Source organism: Scylla paramamosain, chromosome 46 (genome assembly GCF_035594125.1).
Source record: "Scylla paramamosain isolate STU-SP2022 chromosome 46, ASM3559412v1, whole genome shotgun sequence".
NCBI lineage: Eukaryota > Metazoa > Arthropoda > Malacostraca > Decapoda > Portunidae > Scylla > Scylla paramamosain.
This window is the reverse complement of record NC_087196.1, coordinates 6,873,358-6,883,357: the sequence shown is the minus strand read 5'-3', so window position 1 is coordinate 6,883,357 and position 10,000 is coordinate 6,873,358. Positions and strand designations below refer to the sequence as shown.

The 10,000-nt window shown below is 43.9% G+C and overlaps 1 protein-coding gene across 6 annotated transcripts in view; it reads right to left on the bottom strand.

The window, feature by feature from the left end:
- LOC135094788 (uncharacterized) overlaps positions 1-10,000 on the bottom strand; it is a 60,541-nt gene that overhangs the window by 34,799 nt on the left and 15,742 nt on the right. The window contains exon 1 of one of the 6 annotated variants that reach the window (XM_063995165.1): positions 8,414-8,837. The exons of 3 other annotated variants lie outside the window; for them this stretch is intronic. The gene's annotated coding sequence lies outside the window, so the exon portion shown is untranslated. Of the gene's footprint in view, positions 1-8,413; positions 8,838-10,000 lie in introns of those variants that run through there. 2 more of the 6 variants (XM_063995160.1, XM_063995164.1) reach the window with 2 other exon arrangements.

Genomic DNA, 10,000 nt, shown 5'->3' with positions numbered 1-10,000 from the left:
GAGGGAAGGAGGGAGGGAGGGAGAGAAGGAAGGGAGGGATGAATGGATAGGGAAGAAAGGATTAGTTGGGTAAGAGGAAGTGAGAGAGAGAGAGAGAGAGAGAGAGAGAGAGAGAGAGAGAGAGAGAGAGAGAGAGAGAGAGAGAGAGAGAGAGAGAGAGAGAGAATAATTAAAAAAAAGATCAATAAATTAATTACATAGAACAGCAGAGAGAGAGAGAGAGAGAGAGAGAGAGAGAGAGAGAGAGAGAGAGAGAGAGAGAGAGAGAGAGAGAGAGAGAGAGAGAGAGAGAGAACAATAGAAACAATCAATAAATTCAAATGCACAAGATAATAAGCAGAGCGAGCGAGAGAGAGAGAGAGAGAGAGAGAGAGAGAGAGAGAGAGAGAGAGAGAGAGAGAGAGAGAGAGAGAGAGAGAGAGAGAGAGAGAGAGAGAGAGAGAGACCAATAACACCCACACATAACTTACATCTTAACTCCCTTTATCCCCTCCCTCCTCCCGACCCTCTCCCCTCCCCCCTCCCCACCACCTGTCCTTCCCCTCACCTGCCATCAATTACCTGGCGACTGAGTGTTCATTAGCCCCCAGGTGACCCTCAGAAACGAAGAACACAAGGGGAAACAAAAGAAGAACAAATAAGTATGAAGAACAACTAATAGCATGTATGTTGACACTTAAGAGGAAGAGGAGGAGGAGGGAGAGGAAGAAGAGGAGGAAGAGGAGGAGGAGGAGAGATATAGAGGAAGAAAGTAATAATATCTTACCTCATTCAATAATATTTATGTAATATCTTATAATATTTACGTAGGAGGAGAAGAAGGAGGAGGAGGAGGAGGAGGAGGAGGAGGAGGAAGAGGAGGAGGAGGAGAAGGAGGAGGAGGAGGGGGATGTCATGTGTACATATTTTGTTTCTTAATAAAATAATGTTCTGAGAAAGAAGAAGAACAAGAACAAGAACAAGAACAAGAAGAAGAACAACAAGAAGAACAAGAACAAGAAGAAGAAGAAGAACAAGAACAAGAAGAAGAAGAAGAAGGAAAAGAACTACAACAATAACAAAAACATGTGTACATATTTTGTTTCTTAATAAAATGATGTTCTGAGAAAGAAGAAGAAGAAGAAGAAGAAGAAGAAGAAGAAGAAGAGAAAATACAACAACAACAACAACAACAACAAGCTAAAAAAAACAAATAATCAGACAATAGGAAAAGAGGATAAGCAGACACATGACGATATAAAGATACATACAAATAAGAAAAAGAAAATAAAAAGAAAAAAAGAGAAAAGTGAGATAACATTGAAACACTCTCATTATTCCATTATCTCTATTCTCTCACAATAAATATACAATAACTCTCTCTCTCTCTCTCTCTCTCTCTCTCTCTCTCTCTCTCTCTCTCTCTCTCTCTCTCTCTCTCTCTCTCGCTCGCTCGCTCTCTTAATAGCCTTGCCACTCACACCTTCGGGGCAAGACAATCTCACTCCACAACCTCCCATAAGGTCTATTTCAGTACAGTTTTCAGTCACATTATCGACCTTATGACCGTGCAGACATGTCCCGGCGGTGTGATAGGGTAATTGGCGGCGGGAGAGAGAGAGAGAGAGAGAGAGAGAGAGAGAGAGAGAGAGAGAGAGAGAGAGAGAGAGAGAGAGAGAGAGAGAGAGAGAGAGAGAGAGAGAGAGAGAGAGAGAGAGATACACATGTAATAAGAAGAACAAGAACAAGAACAAGGAGAAGAAGAAGAAGGATAAAAATAAAAGGAAAGAAATACAAAAAAACAAAACATCTAAATAAAAAAACACAAACAAAATAAACAAGCAAAGTATTTAAGTCGATAAAGCTGAACACAAACAAAACAAAAAATGAAAATGCACAGAAGAAAAAAATATATATAAAAGAAAAAAAATAGAATAAAAAAAAAAACACACACACACACATTAACAACCAATTCAACCAGTAAACAAACAATATAACCCCCCCCCCCAAAAAAAAAAAAACACCAATGAGAGAGAAAAAAAATATATATAAGAGCACTGCTAGATGGCAACACCGACAGCAATCCGCCTTCAATGTTTACAAATCCGGATTCGTCGCTTCGAACAGCCGAGGCGGGCAGGAGGGACGACAAATGACGCTCTATTTAACTGGCCATATTTCAGGCGCGAGGGCCATTAAGAGTCGTAATTACTGTGTTCTTGTTTATGAGAGAGAGAGAGAGAGAGAGAGAGAGAGAGAGAGAGAGAGAGAGAGAGAGAGAGAGAGAGAGAGAGAGAGAGATTTTTGGTCGAGTAAGGATGGAAATCTGGTTAAAATGTAAGAGATTAAAGAGGTCAGAGAGAGAGAGAGAGAGAGAGAGAGAGAGAGAGAGAGAGAGAGAGAGAGAGAGAGAGAGAGAGAGAGAGAGAGAGAGAGAGAGAGAGAGAGAGAGAGAGCGGAGAAAATTGAGGGCATTAGAGAAAGATATGAAGATTATCTCTAGAAGGTTAGGTCTCAAAAGTATCGAGGAGGAGGAGGAGGAGGAGGAGGAGGAGGAGGAGGAGGAGGAGGAGGAGGAGGAGGAGGAGGAGGAGGAGGAGGAGAAGAAGGAGGAGGAGGAGGAAGAGGAGGAAAAAAGGAGGGCAAAGGGAAGGAATAAACACAAAAACAATGATGATGAGAACGAAGTCTAGAAATTTGGAACAAGGGATAAGAAAAAGAAATATGCAAACTCCCTCTCCCTCTCTCTCTGTTTTTACCATCTTCCTAATCTCCTCCTCCTCCTTATCTAATCTCTCTCTCTCTCTCTCTCTCTCTCTCTCTCTCTCTCTCTCTCTCTCTCTCTCTCTCTCTCTTTCTTTGCACTTGCAGATTTACCTAATTTTTCTCATTTCTCTTTTCCCCCACCCTCTCTCTCTCTCTCTCTCTCTCTCTCTCTCTCTCTCTCTCTCTCTCTCTCTCTCTCTCTCTCTCTCTCTCTCTCTCTCTCTCTCCATTGCAGCCATTTCTTCTTTTTCTCTCTCTTTCTCTTTCCCTCCGTGTAATACGTAACCTGGTAATTTTCCCTCCTCCTCCTCCTTTTCCTTTTTACTCATTCTTCCACCACCGTCTCCTCCTCTTCTTCTTTTTCCTCCTCCTCCTTCTCCTAGTGAAAAATTTGCAGAGGAAAAGAGGAATAGAAGGTAATTTCCCTCTTCATATTAAAATAATGAAAACAATGGCCTTTTTGACAAGAATCTTTCACTATATACTGGACTTAAATCTCTCTCTCTCTCTCTCTCTCTCTCTCTCTCTCTCTCTCTCTCTCTCTCTCTCTGGAGCTGTTTGTTCATTTTTTTCACATTCACCGGTAGTAGTAGTAGTAGTAGTAGTAGTAGAAGTATATGAAGTTATTTTAAAAGTAATAATAACAGTGACAGTAGTGGCACAGTAACAGCTTTCCACACACACACACACACACACACACACACACACACACACACACACACACACACACACGTCGTACTAGTTAACATCACTCGTCATTCCAGCAAGTGTCAATTCCAACCATTCCAGAGAACTCTTGGAATTCTGGGATGACTCGAGGCGAACAACACTTAGCACACCACTACAGGAGGAACACTACAGGAGGAACACTAGAGGAGGAATGCTACAGGAGGAACGCTACAGGAGGAACACTGCAGGTACACAGCTACAGTGGCACGTGGTAGGATGGACAGGTGACGCTACTACTACTACTATTACTACTACTACTACTACTACTACTACTACTACTACTACTAATAATAATAATAATAATAATAATAATAATAACAATAATGACTTAGATAAATTAGAAAAACAAGAACAGTAAGAAGAAAACAACAACAACAACAACAACAACAACAACAACAACAACAACAACAACAACAAAATGAAGATGAAAGGATGATTATGAACAATGAACAAAAGCAAGACGAAGACGAAAAAGAACAAGAAGAACAAGTTGATAAACAAGAACAAAAAGAACAACAATAAGGTGAAGAGGAAAAATCAATGCCACCAGAACTGTGTCTTTTTGAGGAGGAGGAGGAGGAGGAGGAGGAGGAGGAGGAGGAGGAGGACAGGTAAGTCACACCAAATCATCTACCTGTCCAAGTCTCCAGGTAAGACCAATTAAGCTAAGTTACCTGGCTGGAGGGAAATCAATGGAAATTTCACTATAAGACACACCTGTATACTCTCTCTCTCTCTCTCTCTCTCTCTCTCTCTCTCTCTCTCTCTCTCTCTCTCTCTCTCTCTCACCCCTATCCTTCTGAATGGATTGCAGCTTTTACAGTGACCAAAACAACCTCGCCAGAGAGAGAGAGAGAGAGAGAGAGAGAGAGAGAGAGAGAGAGAGAGAGAGAGAGAGAGAGAGAGAGAGAGAATAAAGAAAGATAAAGTGTGACTAATCATTCATGTGTTTTTGAGTAGGTAAATAGGTGAACTCTCTCTCTCTCTCTCTCTCTCTCTCTCTCTCTCTCTCTCTCTCTCTCTCTCTCTCTCCTTTAATTGGTGGGGGAAATTGGAGACAAACTAAAGAGGAAAGCGCCCCCGTGTCTTGTTTCCCCTTAAAGCTCACATTCTCTTTATCTCCCTATATGAAAATGGACTTATTGATAATTTTAGGCTTTTTAATCGATTTCCTTAGGCCTACACGTGGCGGCATTCCTAAGGCCTCACCTGCCGCCAAGGTAAATGGAACATGTGTTATTAATCCTTTACCTGCCTAAGTATTTCCTTTTGTGTTACCTGTCCTCTCTCTCTCTCTCTCTCTCTCTCTCTCTCTCTCTCTCTCTCTCTCTCTCTCTCTCTGTCTTTATCCTCCTATTTTTTCTTTCGTTTCTACTTCTTCCTTTCCTTCGTTTTCTCCTCCAGTCTTCCTAAACCACCTCCTTTTTTTGTCCTCCTCCTCCTCCTCCTCCTCCTCCTCCCTTTTTGTTCCCCTTCTTCCTTTTCTCCTCTTGTTTTTCTCCTTCCTTTTTTTATGTCTTTCTCCTCCCTTTTTTACTCCTGTTTTCCTCCTCCTTCTTCCTTTATTTCTCTTTTCCTCCTTCTCCTCCCTTCTTTTTCTCTGTCTTTTCCTCCTCTATTCTTCCATCTTCTGTTTTCTTCCTCCTTCTTCCTATTAATCCTTCTCTTCTTTCTTCTTTGTCTTCCTTCAGCTCCTCCTTATTTCTTCTTCTTCACCCATAAACCTCTTCCTCCTCCTCCTCTTCTTTCTTCTCTTCTAAGCCTCTTTTTTTATCCTTCCTTATCTACCCTTTTTTCTCTTCACCCTCCGGCTCCCTCCTCCTCCTCCTCCACCTCCTCCTCCTTCTCTTCATCTTCCTTCCTCTTTATCCTCCTCTGTTCTTTACCCTCAGGCCTCCTCCTCCTCCTCCTCCTCCTCCTCCTCTTTCTAGACCTACCCAGCCAATAGCCCTCTATAACTCTTCCTCCTCCTCCTCTTCCTCCTCCTCCTCTTCCCCCCTCCTCCTCTCAACCAAGCACCTGTTCCACCTTACCCAATATACCCTTAGGCTCCTCCTCCTCCTCCTCCTCCTCCTCCTCCTCTTCTTCTTTTTCCTCCTCCTTCAAGAGACAGCAGTGCTATTTTTTACAAGAAGGTATTTGGACAATTAGTTTGGCCAAAGAGATCATTAAAAGGTGAGAGAGAGAGAGAGAGAGAGAGAGAGAGAGAGAGAGAGAGAGAGAGAGAGAGAGAGAGAGAGAGAGAGAGAGAGAGAGCTAAAAGGGAGTAAGGGAGTTTGATTGAGTTGACAGATGTGAAAAGGAAGGGAAAGAAGGGAAGAGGGGAAATGAAAGGGAAAAAAGGAGGAAAGAAAGAGGGAAAAAATGAAAGGAAAATAGGATAGGAAAAAAAGGACAGACGAGGGAAATGGAAAGAAAACAGAGACAGAGGGAAGAAAAGAAACGGAGGGAAAGAAATGGGAAAAAGAAGGAAAATGAGGACAAAAATGACAAATGGAAAAAAAGGAATAGAGAGAGAAGGAAGGAAAGGGACAAATAAAAAAAAGGAAAACGAAGGAAAATGAAAAGACAGACATGGGAAAAAATTAAAAGGAAAAAGGAAAAGAATTGTGTGATCTTGTAAGAATAAAAGAAGAAAGAAAGAATTAAAGGAGGAAATGAAGGAAGTGAGAATGAAGGAGGGAAGAGAAAGGAGAACAGGCAAGAAAATGATAACTTAAGAGAGGAAGAGGAGAGAAAAGTAAGAAAAAGGAGGAAACATAAGATAAAAGTAATTAAAACGAAAGAAACAGAAAGAAAAGAAGGAAAAGAAAAAGAAAAGTAAAAGAAAGGATAGAAAAAAGAAGAGAAAATAGGAAAACGAAAAAGGAAGAGAGAGAGAGAGAGAGAGAGAGAGAGAGAGAGAGAGAGAGAGAGAGAGAGAGAGAGAGAGAGAGAGAGAGAGAGAGAGAGAGAGAGAGAGAGAGAGAGAGAGAGGGACAATTGAGGAAACGAAGACAGACGGATAAAGACAAGAGATAAAGAGAAGAGTGATAAATGAGAAATGAAAAATAATGAAGAGAAATGGAGGGAAGAGGGGAGATAATGGGAACCGTGGGAAAAGGGAGAGAAGGGAGAAGAGGAGGAGGAGGAGGAGGAGATGAAAAAGGAATGTTTGGAATGCAAGGAATGAATAGGGAGAAGAATATAGGAAGGAGGAAAACAGGAAAGAAGAGGAATGAGAGATAAAAGAAAATGGAATAAGAAAATATAACACGAAGGAAGAGGAGAAGAGAGAAGAAGAAAAAAGAAGCAATGAAAGGAGTTTGAGAGAACAAGAGAAGAGAAAATAAAGAGTGACAGAACGACGAGAGAATGAAAGAAAAGGAGAAGAAAAGAAAGGGGGGGATAAATAAAAGGAAGAAGGAAACACGAGGAATAAAGGAAGACACGGAGGAAGCATAAAATAATAATCTCTCTCTCTCTCTCTCTCTCTCTCTCTCTCTCTCTCTCTCTCTCTCTCTCTCTCTTGAAGAAAAAAATAAAGAAAATCTAATATGAAATTGTTTAGAGAAGATACACAAACATTCTCTCTCTCTCTCTCTCTCTCTCTCTCTCTCTCTCTCTCTCTCTCTCTCTCTCTCTCAGACATGGAGAGGCATCTTGGGGTAGTGAATGTTTTAGACCTCCTCCTCCTCCTCCTCCTCCTCTATGACCCTCCTCCTCCTCCCCCTCCTCTTCCTCTATGACCCTCCGCCTCCTCCTCCTCCTCCTCCACCACACCCTGCCAACACTCACTCCCTCCCTCCATCCTCAGTTCCTTCCTTCCTTCCTTCTTCCCGTCTTCCTCCTCCTCCTCCTTTTCCTCCTCTTCTCCTCCTCCTCGTATCTTTGAAGCGGAGAGGGAAGAAGACACACAGACAGACGGACACCAATAAGACTACATAAGGGAGTAGGGTCTTGAGTGCCTTTGTGAGAGAGAGAGAGAGAGAGAGAGAGAGAGAGAGAGAGAGAGAGAGAGAGAGAGAGAGAGAGAGAGAGAGAGAGACAGAGAGAGAGAGAGAGAGAGCGGGCACCAACTCCTAACCTTTAGTCTGCAGTTTTTGGGATATCTCTCTCTCTCTCTCTCTCTCTCTCTCTCTTTCTCTCTCTCTCTCTGTGTGTGTGTGTGTGTGTGTGTATGTGTGAGTTCGCAATATATAAGAACGATTCTCTCTCTCTCTCTCTCTCTCTCTCTCTCTCTCTCTCTCTCTCTCTCTCTCTCTCTCTCTCCTGCCACTTAAAACACTTGACGGGAGTCTTCTCAGCCACCCCGGGGTCGTTCCTGCCAGAGAGAGAGAGAGAGAGAGAGAGAGAGAGAGAGAGAGAGAGAGAGAGAGAGCACAGCTTCCCTCAGCAATCGTCTTGTGCTGATTCTATCTCCGGTAACTGATGCTGGATGCTCTCTCTCTCTCTCTCTCTCTCTCTCTCTCTCTCTCTCTCTCTCTCTCTCTCTCTCTCTCTCTCTCAGAAAGGGAGGAGGAATTTTATGGCCATTTAGAAGTTAGGGTCCAAGTTTCCATGATAAACGTTAGGATTTCCGACCTTCCTAACTACAGACTGTAACCTTGACTTGCTGCTGCTGCTACTGCCAAGGTTGTCCTACTGTTCCTCCTCCTCCTCCTCCTGCTGGTCCTGTCAAACGCACACGCACGCGTATTTCACCTCAGCTACACACACACACACACACACACACACACAAACAGACACGGATCATTGCCTCAAGTATGCATCATTTCTTTAAGGTCAGTTAACCGGCGTGACCTTGGCCGGGGTTTGAATCCGTGGTCTTAGGAACCCCGCCAGGAGAAGAAAACTAGCTTTACTCCTCCCTGTCTCTCTCTCACTCGCTCTATTCCTTGAGGTGAGACAGGAATGTAAATCACACACCACACACTGCACACGTCACCGCCTCACAAACCTGGTGTCCGCGGAGTCTATTACATGACGCACCACCACGCTCCTCTGTCACCACCACACGCACACGCACACGCGCACGCACTCCCAAAACACGTCCAGCACGCAGCACGCACGTTCTTTGTTCCGCCTTACGTCGAGTCTTTGGCAGCACTGTTCCCTGAGCCAGCGGGTTGGTTCCTCAGTCCAAGGCCCAGAGTGTCGTACCGCAAGTCACAAGCCAACACAGCGGCCAGCCACACAGCTCCACTTGACAAACACGAGTGCGGGTAAATGCTGCGGGTAACTTCACTAAACGCACTCTGATTAAAGGAGGTAGAGACGGAGGGAGGGAAGAGAAAGAGAACCAGGAATATTGAGGCAGTAGTGGTGGTGGTGGTAGTCTGATCTTTCCTCCCTTTCCTCCCTTTCCTCCTGAGTTAGAGGGTTGCCGCCACGTAGGGTAAATTTTTCCTTCTCTCCCCTCCTCCTCCTCCTCTCTCTCTCTCTCTCTCTCTCTCTCTCTCTCTCTCTCTCTCTCTCTCTCTCTCTCTCTCTCTCCCGGACATTTCTCGTGCGTGACTTCCCCGTGTCGCAAGGAAGAGGAGCTCAAAGGGGATCGAACCAAGCTACATTCCTGCCTTGAATCCAGAGTCTTGTCCGCCGCAGAAGCTTTACCCAACTATCGGCCACTCGGAAACTTAAACTTGCTAAAATTTCTACACCGGCATCCGAGGGAGAGAGAGAGAGAGAGAGAGGGAGAGAAAAGGGAGGGTCTGTATAGGAAATAAAGGGATGCCATTTCAGGTTTTATTAATGAGAGAACTTAAGCATTGGCTGGAAATTTGTGATCTGGCGGAGGTGTTCGTCAAGGTCAACGAAGAGTGGTGGAACTGTCGCTGATTCAGTTTAAAGTGGCGGGAAATTGTGGCGAGAGTGGTGTAAAAGTTGATAAAGGAAGGGAGTCTTGAGTCACGCCAAGGAAACACAATGACCCCCCAGACGGCAACACTGGCCAGGAGCACACACACACACACACACACACACACACAACGGTGGAGATATGGATTGGGAGGAGAAAAAATATGGAGGAAACACACACACACACACACACACAGAAGGGCCAAGGTATTCACACTAAAGAAGATAATGTATTCCAGAGAGAGAGAGAGAGAGAGAGAGAGAGACTCCACCACAAACAACAAAAACAATAACAAGAGTACAATAACAGTTCTCTCTCTCTCTCTCTCTCTCTCTCTCTCTCTCTCTCTCTCTCTCTCTCTCTCTCTCTCTCTCTCTCTCTCTCTTTCTTTTCCTAGAAGACGGGGAAAATCCATATAAACGAATAAGAAATACGATTAGGAGAGAGAGAGAGAGAGAGAGAGAGAGAGAGAGAGAGAGAGAGAGAGAGAGAGAGAGTACAGTACATTATCTCCTTCATTACCTCTTCGCACACCACCACCACCATCACAACCACCACTTCCCAGGTGAGTCAAGGGGTTCAGGTAAAGGAAGGAAGGCAGGTGAATTCCCAATTAAGGTGGACACTTACCTGTTGGAATACCTGGGTTTGTTTGGGTGAATTTTGTGTACGAGGTTCTAATGGTCGTGG